The sequence below is a fragment of the Cyprinodon tularosa genome, unplaced genomic scaffold (genome assembly GCF_016077235.1).
Source record: "Cyprinodon tularosa strain WSP-4 unplaced genomic scaffold, ASM1607723v1 ctg844, whole genome shotgun sequence".
NCBI lineage: Eukaryota > Metazoa > Chordata > Actinopteri > Cyprinodontiformes > Cyprinodontidae > Cyprinodon > Cyprinodon tularosa.
In genome coordinates this window covers 197,201-214,584 of record NW_024039612.1, presented here as the reverse complement: position 1 = coordinate 214,584, position 17,384 = coordinate 197,201, and positions in this window count along the sequence as shown.

The window sequence follows — 17,384 nt, the reverse complement described above, 5'->3', positions numbered from 1 at the left end:
CACTGAGGAGGACAGAGGAGTTAGAGTTTATCCAGGTAAACTGCAGTTTTACAGATGAAGGGGTAAATACCTGCTCAAAGGTGGAACTGAGATGCTGGGGGGGAAACCTTGAGGGTCCAGAGGCTAGTCGGCAGGCAGAGGGCTGAGGGTAAAGGCAGAGGCTTAACTGAGTGCAGGCAGGCAGATTACAGACAGAGATAAATCTCCAGGATTTCAGGTTTTCAGACAGGACTCGATCTGTGAGGCAGAGAGAAACAGGGTCAGGCAGGTTCACAAAAATCAGAGATACAGATCAGGTTGGTTGGCTAAGGTCTCGCTCTACCATTACTGGCAAACACTCTGGCAAGGAAGTGTCAGCCTCCTCCTCCTTAAATAGGGCTTCCTTGATGAGCAGATGGAAGACAGGTGTCGCAGTCAGCCCTCAGGTTTTTTTTTATAAGTTCCATCTTCAGATGATGGATTGGACATTGGTTTTTGAATGAAGTTAAGATTTAGTTTGGTTAGCTTAACCTGCTTTTAGAAAACAAAAACATATTTTTCAAGTTGTCTGTTGCTTTCCTTTGTCTTTGTGCTGCTGAGCTATTTCTATAGTTTGCTGCTTGGCTTAGACTGCTGGAGGACATATATGGAAGTAAATATGTGCCATCAGAATTTGAATAAAAATACCTCTTAAAAAATTCAGCATATAAAAAATTCAAAACTTCATGCACAAAATAAAATATAGGTACTACAGAAATATGAAAGCATTAAACTCACCATTGGGTTTGAGTTCGCCTCCATGGTCGCCAGCCTGGGTGATACTGGTACTTCTTCAATATGACGGTTGTGTCACGTGATTAGGTGGATGTTGGAATCGGACATCCATTGCTAATGTCTGTGACCTGAAGTAACCTTGGCCATTTTTACAGCGAATTTTTAGACGCTGAATTTGAGACAGTGAATTTGAGCAAGTTGAATTGGAGGACAACGAAAATATTGCATTTGAATTTTGAAAAGTTGAATTTTTTATATGCTGAATTTTTTAACACTGAAAATTTAAACTGTGAAAAATATGTATATTGAAAATTTTATCACTTTGAAATAGGAATGTGAATTTTTTTAATAACTGAAAATTGCAACCATGTAAAAAAAATTACACTGAATTTTTTTTAATGTACAAATAATGACATTGAATTTTTTTTAGGTTAAAAATATATTCTGAATTTATTTTAATACTGAAAAAGTAAGCACTAATATACAACATTCAAATTTCAGAGGTATTTTTTATTCAAATTCTGATGGCACATATTTACTTCCATAGACATAGCACCTCCTTTTTTTATCACTCTGGATGGAGCAGCATGTCCCACAGGGAGGAGGCCCATTGGACGACCCAGGACATGTGAATGTGTTCTTTATTGGATGCATTAAAAAGTTTTCCAACAAGACATAATCATAAAACCCTCCTAACTTAACAGATCCTTCTAACTACCTTTCCTTTTAGGTCTCATCATTTACGAAGTTTCGTTTTGTGTACACTATGTACACAAAAAGACAATAAAGTTTTATAAGTCTAAGTAATAGCTGGATGAATTGAAACTGAAAGCGATCAGCAGTCAGAAAAGGAGGGGAAAGGTAAAGAGCAGTCAAATGATAATTAGATCCCTCAGGTGCAACGATGTGGGCCAACGTCAGGTAAGTGCTTCTTTAAACAGGGTTTTCAACACTAGAAATCCCGGAGATACCAGAATTTTCTTCAGCCGCCAGTCCCCCCAACAGTACTTCACAACTCATGAATGCCTTTTCAGATGTAAATGCCCCATCAGGGCCGTGGCTGGAGAACTATTCCACCCCCTTCATTTTCGGTTTTAGCTAAAGTCTCTCTCTTCAGTGTGTTTTACCTGAGAGAAGGGGGGGGGGGGAATCATATTTGTAATTACATATAACTAGGTCTACATCATCATTGTCGCCAACACCGCAATGATTTCCAGCAGCGCAGCGATCAGACGATAACTGATGTGTACAATGAAAATAGCTGCATGAGCTGGAACGCTGTAGAACGCAACAATATTTATACAATAATGACCATGAACTGCCCTATTTACTATGGGGCAAATATAACTCAAGCGATCTCTCCTCTCTCTTCCGCTGTAGACATACAGACAGTATTGTGAAACTGCAGTAAAGTTGGCAATATATTCACAGATTTGGCTTTTCCGGATTAATAACTCACCAGCGAATGATTTATTCTACAAAATAGACACCTCTCCACAACCACAGCAGGGCAGACAGTGAGCTACAATCGTAGTTTCCTAAAAACAAGTCTCCTAAGAGAATTACATTGGAACCTATGCAGAGCTTGCTCTTCCGCAAAGTCTGCAAGTTGCAAAATAATCAGAGAGAAACATTTAAAAGCGTCACCAAGGAGAGGTGGATTATTATCACATTTATTGGATTTGAAAATAATACTTTTCTGAGGAATTTCCAAAGCCTAAATGACAAATGGCACCTCTACTCTATTATTAGAACAAGTAAAATGAGCAATGACTACACTATTGCTCATTGTATTCCTCCAAACTTATAGGATACACAGATAACCTAATCCGGATCATACTACAACTCTTACTTTGTGAAGATAGGCCAAACTGTATTTTTTGAGATTTTGTTTTTGTTATTATAAGCATAGAAAAGCCAATAATCACTTATGCCTCAGACAGATTTATTTTGTCATTTTGTATACAAAAGTGTAAACAAAAAGAAATTTGTTTAGAACAGCTCTAGACAATTTCATATTTTAAAGTGCAGCCTTGAAAACAGTAAGAAATACATTTAAAAAATAGTAATATACAGTAAACATATGACTGTATATTTACACTTTTTACATACTTTTTTTTCTTACTTTGGGAAGATAGGCCAAACTGTATTTTTGGAGTTTTTGTCTTTGTTATTATAAGCATATAACAGCCAATAATTACACTATAGATCAGTGTAGTGCCACAAAACTTGTAGCACACATAGATAAACCTCATCTAGTTTATACTACAACTTATTTTCGGAAGATGTGCTAAACGAAATCTAGGTGTAGTACTGGATTCAGACTTGAACCTCCAAAAGCATTTAAAGACAATTACAAGGTCGGCTTTCTATCACCTCAAGAACATTTCCAGGATTAAAGGACTAGTATCTCAGCACAATCTGGAAAAACTAATCCATACCTTTATTTTTAGTCGAATTGATTACTGCAACGGTGTTTTCACAGGTCTGCCTAAAAAGTGGATCAGACAGCTGCAGCTGATCCAGAATGCTGCCCGTGTCCTCACCAAGACTAAGAAAGTAGAGCACATCACCCCAGTTCTAAAGTCCTTACACTGGCTCCCTGTATCTCAGAGAATAGACTTTAAAATACTTCTGTTAGTCTATAAATCTCTGAATGGCTTAGCACCTAAATACATAACAGACTTGCTATCAGTGTATCAACCCTCCAGACCACTCAGGTCTTCTGGCTCCAGCCTGCTCTGCTTACCTAGAACCAGAACTAAACTTGGAGAAGCAGCATTTAGTTCCTATGCTCCACTTATCTGGAACAAACTTCCAGAAAACTGTAAAAGTGCGGAAAGCCTGAGTTCCTTTAAATCAAGACTAAAAACACATTTGTTTAGGATTGCCTTCAACTGTTCTAGATAAACAGTTCAATTAAAACAGATTTCTTTAGTCCAACTGTTTTTAATATTCTTTTTTGTTTCTGTTTTATCTTACTGTATTTTAATCATGTAAAGCACTTTGCACTGAATTGTGCTATACAAATACATTTGCCTTGCCTTGCCTTGCCTAAACTCTATTTTTTTAAGATTTTTTAATTTTTATTATAAGCAGGCCAGGTGCAACAGGAACCACTGGAACCACAGCACTGAGCGTTGTGTGCACTGCATAAAGCATACTTGTCATAAATGCAGGAAGGACTCACCTGGGGCTTGTGAAAACTAAATGGGACAATTGTAGCTTCATATGTAGTGCTTTTCCTTGGGTGAAATAAATGTTACTCCGATGCTGAAATCATTCTGTTCGTCATTTTCTAAGCTGAAATGTTGAATGACGTAAAAAGGTGAGATAAGACAAAATTGAATTTTTCTCTAAGTTTCTTTCCCATGGTGAGCTTTGCAATATAAATGAGTCTGTTGGTGATTGGACAATATAAATAGGCTCTGCCTTGTCTTGTTGGAAAGGCATGGTTATAACCTGTTCTCAGCTCAGGAACTAGGACCCGTATGATATCTGGTTGTTCAATAGGTTTGCCTAGATAAAAGATTTAGATATGACTTGTATTGTTAAAGAGCTAGTCTTAGGAAAAAGTTAAGTTAGGAAAAGAAAAAATGCGTCATTTATCCCAAAAGGGAGGTCCTCTTTGTCACGGTCTTGCTTTCTGGTTTGCTTTGATCCTTGTGTTTTATTGGTTTGTTTCCTACTTTGTGTTTCTAGATTTATTTTAGTTCTCAGATTTTTCTGTTGTTGTCTTCTGTTGCACTCTTGTGTGTGTACTGTACCTTTCCCTCTGCTTCCTCATTGTCTCAACTCACACCTGCTCCTAATCAGCTCGTTAGCCTTGCTTTTGTCTCAGCCAGCTATATATACTCTCCCTCTGCTGTCACTCTTTGTTGGTTCCTTGTTGTTGCTGGTCCTGTCGTCGCTGTTCTTCTCACCTTATCACTCCCTGGCTCCTTGTGCTTGTTTTCCCCTGATGTCTCCATGGTTCTGGTCTGTGTAGTTCAGTTGGATTTTTGGATTTTGCCTCTATTGTTTGTTTAATATTAAAACTGCTAAAAATCACCTCAGCCTATCTGCCTCTGCATCTGGGTCCACAAACAACCTCACCGCCCATTGTTGACACTCTTTGAAGCAGTTTATTTATTTTTTAAATAGGGGAAATGTATGTAATGTCAACTTGCGCTACAGGGCTTAGGGGGCACACTAGAGACTGACATTTTTTCGGGATTCCCGTGGGATGGGAGTCAGTATGAGTAATGATAAAAAGTATTATGTCCCTCTTTTAGATTATTGTTAGATTGATAGAAGAGAAGAAGATTTGGATACTGGTAGAGGAGGAAAATATGAACAGTGATGGAAAGAACAGTTGAAGAGAAGGAAAAAAAATCTAATTAGAAGAGTTAAAGAGAGAGCAAGCAGAAGTCAGACAGTGAAAAAGAAAGGAAGATGTAGGCCTCAAGAGACATCATATGAAGGCAGGATTATGCCAGAATGTACAGGCGTAATAAATACCAGTGTTGTGGTTAAGACCACCTCACCCGAGACCAAGACAAGACCAAGACCAGAGTGTATCGAGACCGAGACAAGACCAAAACCTTTAGGGTCCGAGACCAAGTCAAGACCAAGACCGAGGGAAGTCGAGACCGAGTCAAGACCAGCGCCAGTATGTGACAATAAAATGTGAAACATGATCAAATTCACTAAAATTGACCAAAAAGACCCACATTCACATAAAAACACCTAGATATTTAACACACAGAACTGGAATAAACATAAACATCTTTATTTAGTACTTCTGTGTAGTAATCACAGAATTTCAAACAATTAATCAAAGTCGATCAAAATAGTACTTTCTCTGCCTTTCATGAACAGTACATACATTTATGTTGTTTTTCAATGTGCTATTTCAAAACAATGTGCAAATGTATAAAACTGAAAAAATGCCAATCATTTATCTTGTTTCTCTCTCATATACAGATTAAAGCTATATTATATAACTTTTCTTAAATAAATCCATATCTGTCACCAAGTTGTAAAAATATGTTATGAGACAGATAATATGTTTTGAGACAGATAATTTGTTGAAAAAATTTAATTGATCTCCTTCACTTCCTCCCTGAGCTACTACTGACATCTGAAATACAGACCCCACTGAAATATGTGCACAAAAGCCTGACTGACTTTTTTCAGTTCTAAGACCCTGTTGCTGGATCAAATGGTTTGTTTTTGACCAAGCGGTGTATTTCTCTAGTTAGCACTGGGAACATGGAGAAAAGGCAGAAGTGCTCAATATTTTCACAGCTTGTCGGTCTCATAACATACTGTCACGACATAATGACTTAAATATGTACGTAGCTTACCTTTCTTTGTGCTTTCTTTCAAGGTGTCGATAAAAGTTGGACGTAGTCCCTACCGTCTCTGATAGTGAAGCACTGCAGAACTTACATTGCGCTGTATGCTTTTTTCTCAATGTTGCTTTACAAATATATTCTTCGTGATTTAATTAGTCGAATTTTATAACCGATGATTTGGCCGACATCTTATCCCGTTCTCAGAAAACCACTTGTGACTTTCAATCAAAGTGCTGCAGCCCGACCCAGACCGATCTCGAGTACTGCAACATTGATAAATACTCAAACAAGCAGTTTTATTAAACACTTACCTAAATCACTCTACACTCACATTTATAGTGTTATCTTTACAAAATCAACACCATAACACAAGTAATATGTCAGATCCAATAGTCCAAGCTCCTTTTCTGCCCTCAGAGCTTCTCTGTGACTGCAGATTCTCTGCTACACATGTGTGGACCTGTTTCTGTGTTAACTTTTATGGCTTTCAGGATGGAACCAACCTGACAAATTAAACCGCTTGTGATTGGCTACTATTCAGGAAATCCAACCCCATTTAGGCAGTAGTGTTTACTTCCTAGTTGTGGCTTGTAAAATTAGCCAAGGTTTCTTTATGCTAATAGCTGTTCTCTTATTATAGGTTGTACTATTTAAGTAACAGCTAATAAGGTTGTTTTAACACAGTCATGAATGTGTTCAGACAGTGAGGCTCTGAAATGATTGTGAAATTTGGAACATTGTATGAGCAAAGCTAACATTAACTTCATTGTTTATAGTGAGGAAAATGAAGCTTGAATGAAGGAATGATAGAAAGACAAAGCTATGCTAACTCTACTAGCTGCAGCTAGGAAGAGACAATTAAACAGATTAAACAAGCTCAGAGTAAATAAAGACAACCAACTACACTGTGTCCAGAAGTATTAGGCAAGTTTTATTTTTTGTCATGATAGGTTACTAGATGCTAGCCCACATGCAGAACACACTCAGGAGGCAGGGAAAAAGTTCAAAAGTTTATTGAATAATGAGGACAAAGCAGGTCAGGGTGTTATCAGGTCCAGGGCTGGTCACGGCTGGGTTGCTGACCTGGAGGTGAGCAGAGCAGCAGAGGGGAATAATACCAGGAGACTTCTGAGGCCGGCGGCAGGCTGAGGCCTTGGAGGCAGCTTGGCTTGGCTGGGGCTTGTTGATCACCAGGTTTGGGTTCAGAGGGAGACGACAGACTGATGGCTGAGGTTTGAGCTGAGCAGGCTGAAGGAGGGAACCAGGAGGGTTCAGAGGCAGACGGCAGACTGAGGGCTGAGCAATGGCAGGGCTCGACTTCAGACCTTTCAGTGTTCCGATCCTCTTCCTTGAGGGTGGGCAGGCAGGTTCAGACAGTTAGCTTCCTCTGATGAGCTCCTGAGGGCCGGCAAGCAGATTTCAGCAGGGAAACTCTTTCTGAGTTCCAGGGTTCAGTCAGGTTTCTTCCTAAGAAGCAGAGAAGACAAAAACTGATTAGGTTCGGGTTCTGGTTTCAGGGGGGTCAGAGAATCAGACAGGCTGGTTGGCTCAGGGTTTGCTGTACCGTGACTGACTAACACTCTGGCACCGGAGTGTGGTCCTCAGCCCACTTAAATACTGGTCTCCTGAAGAGCAGATGGAGAACAGCTGGTGAAGTCAGCTCCAGCCTCAGGAGATCCAGTACGCCCTCTGGTGGAGAAAGGTAGACAGAAAAACCCCAGATCCCAACAGTAACAGAAAATCCCGAGGAAGGGATCCTCGGCGCCCTCTGGTGGGCAAGCCTCAGGATCCCAACATTTTTAGAGGTTATTTTTATTATTGGCCACAATTGTGTTCTCAATCAACCCAAAATACTCCTTAATATCAAGTTTCATAGTTTTTGGAAGTTGATGTGTTTTTTTGTTTTGTTTGTTTTTTATTAGATTGGGCCATGTTATGGGGATGTCTGAGTGTGCAGGTAAATATTACTGTGCAGAATTATTAGGCAAAGTTATAAAAAACAAAAATATATACCCATCTCACTTGTTTATTTATTTTTTTTTACCAGGTAAACCAATATAATAACTAAAAATGTAGGAAATAAACATTTGTGACATTCAAAAACAAAAAAACAAATCAGGGACCAATATAGCCACCTTTTTTCACCATGACGCTCAAAAGCCTTCCATTCATAGATTCTGCCAGTGTCTTGATCTGTTTGTGATCCACATTGCGGCAGCAGCCACCACAACCTCCCAAATACTGTTCAGAGAGGTGGACTGTTTTCCCTTCCTGTAGATTTCACATTTCATGAAGGACCACAGGTTCTTGATGGGGTTCAGATCAGGTGAACAAGGGGTCATGTCATTATTTGGCCAGCCACGCTATTCTGTCCTGGCTGACAGATAGCAAACAAATGAGAGAGCCAGTAGCTGTGATTGAGGCTGCTTTACTGATTCTTCTCAGTTATTTTTTGAAAAACTGCAATACAAATGAGATATACAGTCTGTTACAATTTTGATTTAACAGTTCTCATTCTATTGAACGCACAAAACAGAATTGTAAAGAAAAATGCACCACATTCAACAATACAACAAATATGAAGCTCAAAAATGAACTGAAATTAGCATCCTGACTAGCCTCATGCTAGTGATTAGCTTCGCGATTAGCGTTAGCATTGTTAGCAGGGTTTAAACTTAAAAAAGAGCTTTCTCAAACAATCTAAAATAATACAGAGGGGTAAGAAACAACTACAAGAACCTACTATGCATATACTCACTGTTGGTTCCGCTCCAAGATCTAGACAACTTAACCTGTGGTGTAGCATGTAGTGCTATATGTATGAACACTGGAAAAGCCTGGTCATTAGAACGACAGTGACATAAAAACATCAGAAGGGGGCTACTAATAAAAACTGACAGGAGCCAGAACACACGCTGTCGTGTATTTTGATGCGTGTGATGGAGCATTGTCCTGCATGAATATCATGGTTTTCTTGAATGTTGTACCACTGTTTGAAGAAGGAGTCTTCCAGAAACTGGCAGTAGGTCTGGGAGTTGATCTCTACTCCATCTTCAACCCGAACAGGTCCCACAAGCTTATTTTTGATGATACCAGCCAAAACCAGTACCCCACTTCCACCTTGCTGGTTTCTGAGTCGATAAGGAGCTTGCTGCCCTTTACTGATCCAGCCTCGTGCCCAACCATCTGGCCCATCACTCTCATTTCTGACCAAATCTTCAGATATTTCTTTGCCCAGTCTTGACGTTTTGTCTTGTGTGTCTTGTTCGAAGGTGACCTTTTTTTTGCTTTCCTTACCTTGGCCAGGTCCCTGAGCACCTTGTGCTTCTCGGCACTCCAGACATGTTGCAGCTCTGAAATATAGCACAACTGGTGTCTAATGGCTTCCTTGCAGCTTCACGCTTGATCCTTCTCAATTCAGTTATTTTGCGTCGTCTTTTTTCAACACGCTTCTTGCACCCCTGTCGGCTATTTACCATGAAACGCTTGATTGTGCGATGATCCCGCTTCAAAAGCTTGGCAATTTCCAAACTGCTGCACCTCTCTGAAAGACATCTGACAATTTTTGAGTTTTCAAAGTCTGTCAAATCTCTTTTCTCAGCCAATTTGCCAAAGGAAAGAAAGTTGCCTAATAATTAAGCACACCTTATATAGGGTGTTGACGTCATTAGGCCAGACCCCTTCTCATTACAGAGATGCACACCCACCTGATTCCTAAATGGTAGTTGGCTTTCAAGCCTATACAGCTTGGAGTAGGATAACATGTATGAAAAGGATGATGTGGTCAAAATACTAATTTGCCTAATAATTCTGCACACAGTGTAAGAAAAAGCCTTGGAGATACTTTGTGAACTAACTGTAATGTAGAAAAAACATTAAGATAAATTGTAAATGGCCTATAGCACCTCACTCCACATTCAGTCATTCATGCACACACTCACCCATGAATAAGTGAAGATGTTGATGAAAATATGTGAAGACTGTTACACTGGTGACCTTTTTGATTAGTCCTTTTTTTCTTGGGAAACACTATCTGATTGGCTACATGTCCATTTCAACAGGCAGCATCCTAAACTCCACTCCAGCAATCCAACACATGTTAGGATACAGATAACACATTTAATTTCCCAGCGGTTGGAGAGGTGTCGTGTTCTTCTGAGTTGGCCGAACACACCATAGGCTCTCATCTGATTGTCTGTAAGCCATCCCAATAATCAGAACATCTCTGCACTACAAGATTAGCAAAAATCAGCACGAATATCTTGCTGTGTGAAATAGGCATTAATTGGCTTGTGGGTGAATTCAAACAATAACATTTCGTTACCAAAATAAACAGCTGTAAATAAACATTAATTCTGTTAAGTCTCTCTAAAGCTTGTTAATTTTCTCTTTTTTGTTCTTTTTTTTTATTCCCCTCTCAGCACACTTAGGCAGATTTTCAAGCACACTTCAAGGCACGACCGGAGCTGGAGGGCCTCATCGCTCAGATCAACCAATGACATGTTACGATAGCAACAACCACAGGCTGAATATATTGTATCCAATCTATAAATTAACGATATGTGTTTTGCAATATTCAAAGATAAATCTGTTTTTATCAGATCAGATCAAGATGATGTAATGTTTCAGTTTTATGCATGTCATTAAATATTTTCACCAATAAAATCAGCCTTTACATGATGGGAGAAAATGTTTAAAAGAGTTTTTTGTTTTTGTCTCCAGAAACTTAAAGCAACACTATTTAAAGGAATAGTACACCCAAAACATGATTAGCCTTCATTTTCTACTCACCCCCATGCTGAACAACACTCTGGAGTACTTTTTTGATATCTCAAATGCATCTGGAGATCTGGGAGGCTTCTTGCTGTCTGCTGACATTCAAATAATGGAGGTCTATGGTGACCGAGACAGAAAGGTCCATAAAAGTCCACAAAAAACGTGTCAATATTCCTCCATACTGCTCGTCCAATGTATTCCAAGTGTCCTGAGTGGGTAGCGTCCAGAATTTACTCGAAACGAAGTCATTTAGAATGTTTTTAGAGCATAAACAGTAGTGTATAGGATTTCCTGAAAGAGCGCACATGCGCGCTCCCGACGCTACGGAAGCCGGCAGACCAAACCAGCGCATTCAGCTCGGCAAAGAACTCATGCTCTTCCTCAACACTGAAGTCCTCAGACATTTTTCTTTCGTTGTTTCTTTCTTTGCACAGGTAAAAAGCACATTTCTTCTTCTACGCTTGCATTATTGGCAGAGCAGACGCTGAATGCGCACTTTCATCTGGTTTGGTCTGCCGGCTTCCGTAGCGCCATGAACGCGCTATTTCAGGAAATCCTATACACTACTGTTTATGCTCTAAAAACATTTTAAATGACTTCGTTTCGAGTAAATTCTGGATGCTACCCACTCAGGACACTTGGAATACATTGGACGAGCAGTATGGAGGAATATTGACACGTTTTTTGTGGACTTTTATGGACCTTTCTGTCTCGGTCACCATAGACCTCCATTATTTGAATGTCAGCAGACAGCAAGAAGCCTCCCAGATCTCCAGATGCATTTGAGATATCAAAAAAGTACTCCAGAGTGTTGTTCAGCATGGGGGTGAGTAGAAAATGAAGGCTAATCATGTTTTGGGTGTACTATTCCTTTAAGATATTGCCACCAGGGGCGCTGGGCCTAACCTCCATCTTTGGTGCCCCAGAAAGTAACCTGCAGCACTTCACTGTAGCTAAATTAAACTCCCTCCCTTCTGGTTCTGATTGTGAATCACTGATTTCCTCATATAGACAAGATGTAATTCACACCTTCTAGATTAAATCCTACAGCAGAGAACATAATATACACTATATTGCCAAAAGTATTTGCTCACCTGCCTTGACTCACATATGAGCTTAAGTGACATCCCGTTCCTAATCCATAGGGTTCAATATGACGTCGGTCCACCCTTTGCAGCTAGAACAGCTTCAACTCTTCTGGGAAGGCTGTCCACAAGGTTTAGGAGTGTGTTTATGGGAATTTTTGACCATTCTTCCAGAAGCGCATTTGTGAGGTCGCACACTGATGTTGGACGAGAAGGCCTGGCTCTCAGTCTCCGCTCTAATTCATCCCAAAGGTGTTCTATCGGGTTGAGGTCAGGACTCTGTGCAGGCCAGTCAAGTTCATCCACACCAGACTCTGTCATCCATGTCTTTATGGACCTTGCTTTGTGCACTGGTGCACAGTCATGTTGGAAGAGGAAGGGGCCAGCTCCAAACTGTTCCACAAAGTTGGGAGCATGGAATTGTCCAAAATGTCTTGGTATGCTGAAGCATTCAGAGTTCCTTTCACTGGAACTAAGGGGCCAAGCCCAGCTCCTGAAAAACAACCCCACACCATAATCCCCCCTCCACCAAACTTTACACTTGGCACAATGCAGTCAGACAAGTACCGTTCTCCTGGCAACCGCCAAACCCAGACCCGTCCATCAGATTGCCAGATGGAGAAGCGCGATTCGTCACTCCAGAGAACGCGTCTCCACTGCTCTAGAGTCCAGTGGCGGCGTGCTTTACACCACCGCATCCGACGCTTTGCATTGCACTTGGTGATGTATGGCTTGGATGCAGCTGCTCGACCATGGAAACCCATTCCATGAAGCTCTCTGCGCACTGTTCTTGAGCTAATCTGAAGGCCACATGAAGTTTGGAGGTCTGTAGTGATTGACTCTGCAGAAAGTTGGCGACCTCTTCGCACTATGCGCGTCAGCATCCGCTGACCCCGCTCCGTCAGTTTATGTGGGCTACCACTTCGTGGCTGAGTTGCTGTCGTTCCCAAACACTTCCATTTTCTTATAATACAGCTGACAGTTGACTGTGGAATATTTAGGAGCGAGGAAATTTCACGACTGGATTTGTTGCACAGGTGGCATCCTATCACAGTTCCACGCTGGAATTCACTGAGCTCCTGAGAGCGACCCATTCTTTCACAAATGTTTGTAAAAACAGTCTGCATGCCTAGGTGCTTGAATTTATACACCTGTGGCCATGGAAGTGATTGGAACACCTGATTCCAATAATTTGGATGGGTGAGCAAATACTTTTGGCAATATAGTGTATGTCTGAAGGCTTGGTTTCTAACAACTTTTAGCTTAGTTAAGTTTTGTGTTTAAAGGGAAGTCAGACTGCCATAAAGTAGCATTACGTGACTTTTAGTAGCAGATACATAGGGTTTTTGAGAAGAGCAGCCTGCATGGAGCATTAATACATGCCAAGAGCTTAATATTGACCTGAAATATTATTTACAGTAGCAGCCATTCAAAATGGCCCTTCCCAGCTGAATGGCAGGCCACTTCCCTGCAACTCTTTTTTTTTTTTTTGAACAATGTTTTTATTAATTTCCAATAAGAACATACAAACACATGTTGACAAGCATTACATTGTTTGTATAATGAAAAGCTGGTCAACCTCATTGCACACAAGTATATAAAACAAAAATAAAATAAAATAAAAATAAAAAAATTTGATTTAAATTAATTCAAATTAAGATTTCAAAAAGTACATACATAAACCAATAAAAATAATTACAATTACAAATAATCATGTAGAAATAAAATGTATAAATAAAACAAATAAATCAAAACTACTACACTCAATAGCCTTACAAATAAATGCAATCTACTGTTGCTTAAGAAAGTTCATTAAGGGTGTCCATATTACTTCAAATTCTTGTGCTTTACCTCTAATTATATACCGTAAATTCTCTAATATTGGCCTGTATTCCATTAGTGGCCGGGTCTCTAATAATGGCCTGTCTCGCTGATGGCGGAGGTAAATAATGGCCGGTCTCTTATACAGGCCGGGGCTATAAATGTTTTTTCTGGGCATACCTCAACATTATACTTGTGGTAGTAACATACAAGTACCACAGCCCTGCACTGCTGGACGACAGGCCCTGACTGCTGCCCGTCTGCGCGAGGAAGAAAACAGACACGCAGCAAAACATGAGGAGGACGAAGAGGAACTGTACAATAATGAACTTGTGATAGAGACTGGCGCGAGTGATGAGGAGAATACAGGGAGAGACGAAGAGGAGGAGGAAACTGAGGAGGAGGATTAAACAGAGTTGGAGGATTTTTTTTTTTTTTACTTTACACCAAGCGAGACAATTTGAGTGAGCGAGGAGGTGTCTAAACCTGTAAGTTGCTTTTTGTTATAAAACAGCCTAATTATCACTATGTATGGTTAAGTGTTTACATTGCACTAGTTGCACTACTGGTATGTTTGCTACATTTTTTTCCACTGGAAAGCCTGAATTACAGGTAGGCTATTTGTTGTTAAATTTCTGTATACCGTTATGGTAACTGTTCTTGTTCAATAAATGAACCTAGTGTTTTATAGGTTCAAATAGACACAAAATCTCATTTTTTATTCATTCCACTGGTAGTCTGTTTTGCTCAAATAGCAATAGAGGCCTGTCTCTAATTCTGGCCTCCTTCCAATAAAGGCCTGGACCGCGATGCACTTGAGTGAAATAAAGGCCCGGGCCTATATTAGAGAATTTACGGTAGGTTAACTTTTTTAATGTGACACACATTGATATTTCTCTGATCCAGGTTTTTGTAGAGGGCATTTCAGTCTCTCTCCAAGATAGTGCAATCATCCTCCTGGCCTGTAGGAGGCCAAAGTTGATCAGGGTCTTACACTTAGAGTTCACATGAAAGCGATCCGGATACACTCCTAAAATTCAAAGTTTTGCTATGAGAGGTACCTGAGTACCTGTGATTGTACTCAGAGTGCAGATTACCCTTTTCCAAAAATCCATCACTTTCGGACACTCCCATACACAATGGATCAGGGTTCCTTTCTCAGTCAAGCATTTCACACACAAGTCTGGAACATCAGGTGACCATTTATTGAGTTTCTCAGGGGTTATATACGTTCTCATCAACCACTTGTGTTGTAGTACTGTATCTTCATTTGAGTATCAATAATTTGTGATTGAGCTTCTAAAGAAGCCGACATCCACTCAGCTTCTCCAATTTCTTCCTTAATATCTATGCACCATGCTCTCCTTCTATCATGGCTAGACTCCTCATCATGCGAGACAAGTGCTGTATATAGTATAGATATTTGTCTTTTCCCATTCATGTATTTCAGCATAATGTCTTCCAAGCAGGACAGAGTTGGTTCATTTGTAGCCTGGTGCTGCATTGATGAGATAAAATGCTTCAGTTGCAAATATTTAAAGAAGTGATTTTTTCGAATAAAATATTTCAAACAGAGCTCATTAAATGTTAATAAAGTGCCCTGTACATTTAAGTCTCCAATTTTTTTTATTCCCTTGTCAGCCCACATTTGAAACCCGCCATCTGCCCTGCCAGGGGTAAACCGCGTATTCTTCCAAATAGATGAAAACTGAGAGATGACAGGAGTATCACCAATATGTCTATGAGCCTTAAACCATATATCTACAGAGTTTCTGAGGAAAGGGTTTGTTGTTTTTTTCTTTAAAGTTTTAAAATCTGCAGAATATAAGTATAAGCTTAATGATAGCATAGGTGTTGATGCTTGTTCATTAAGAACCCATGATGGAAGTGAGTGTGTGACAAAATAAAACATAGCACTACAGAGCTGAGCGGCCCAGTAATACCACTGTAAATTGGGCATCTGTAATCCACCCCTGTCGTAAGGCAAATATAGTAATCAAAGTCTCAATCTGGGTTTCCTATTGTTCCAGATAAATCTACAAAATGCATTATTAATCTCTTTAAAAAATGATTTTGGCAGTGGCATTGGGAGAGATTGGAACAAATATAAGAATTTTGGTAAGATATTGATCTTAATTATGTTGATCCGGCCAATCATTATTATCGGCATTATTTTCAATTTTTCAAGTTGGTCTTGTACTGTTTTCATCAGTGGGTCATAATTTGCTTTTACAATTGTATTTATTCGAGGGGTAATCTTAATTCCAAGGTATGTAAAGCCTTCCCTTGCGTTAAGAAAGGGTGTACTTACCACTGGATTAGTTCTCTCTTCCTTATTCAAAAAAAGTATAGAGGACTTTGTATTATTAATACTATATCCAGAAAACTGACCGAATTTGTGAATTAATTGTAATAATGTTGGAACACTGGTTGATAAATCAGACAAAAAGAGAATCACATCATCTGCGTACAACGATATCCTATGTTCCTGCTCCCCGATAGTTATGCCCGACAAATTGGCCTCCGCTCTAATTGCCAATGGTTCAATGGCCAGTACGAACAATAGCGGGGAGAGAGGGCAGCCCTGACGGGTTGATCTTTCCAATGTGAACGGGCTTGATAGATTGTTATTCGTCATTACTCATGCTGTAGGGTTAGTGTACAATAGTTCTATCCATTTCAAAAATTTCGCCCCAAGTCCATATCTTGGTAACAAATTAAATAAATAAGTCCACTCAATTCTATCAAGCGCTTGTCTAGCATCTAGAGATAACAACGCTGTGTCTCTAGTGTTGTCTTTAGAGTGGATTATGTCGAGGACTCTTCTAATATTATGAAATCCCTGACGGCTCTGTACTAATCCATTCTGTTCATTATGTACCAAAAAGGGGATATGTGGGTCTAGCCTTTTAGCAAGAATTTTACACAATATTTTTGTATCTACTCCCATAAGACTGATAGGTCTGTAAGAGGAGCAAATAGTTGGTATTTTCCCCGGTTTCAGGAAGAGGATTATTGTAGCAAGTCTTAACGTTGGTGGTAATACACTTTTATTAAGAGACTCGGTGAACATATTCAAAAGTGGAGTCAACAACTGCATCTGGAAAGTTTTATAGAACTCTATTGGTATGCCATCGGGCCCCGGAGCTTTACCTGAATTAATACCTTTTATGGCCTGCAAAAGCCCTTCCACTGTAATGTCCTCATCCAGGTCCTTTTTAACTTCCTCTGTGAGCGTTTTAAATTGAAGTTGGTTAGGAAAGGTATCTCTATGAGTGGAACTCTAATGCTACATTCACACCTAAAGCAGCAAAGGCAGCAGGAGCAGCAAGTTTACATATTAAGTCAATGGTTGACGAGCATCAAGGTGCAGCAAAACATCTCGCTGTGTGTCTACAGCAGCTGGGGCAGCGCGCCATGAGCGTTTGAGCATCTGACATGCGACGCTCTGCAAACGCAGCTGCTGGTGGTGTTGGAAAAATTGAACTTTTGCTGCTCGATTCGCCACATCAACCAATCAGAGAAGCTGATTTGGGAGCTGCAGGGAGACCGACACATCGCTGATGATACAGATCATTATGACCACTCCTCTGAAACTGTTTATTTACAC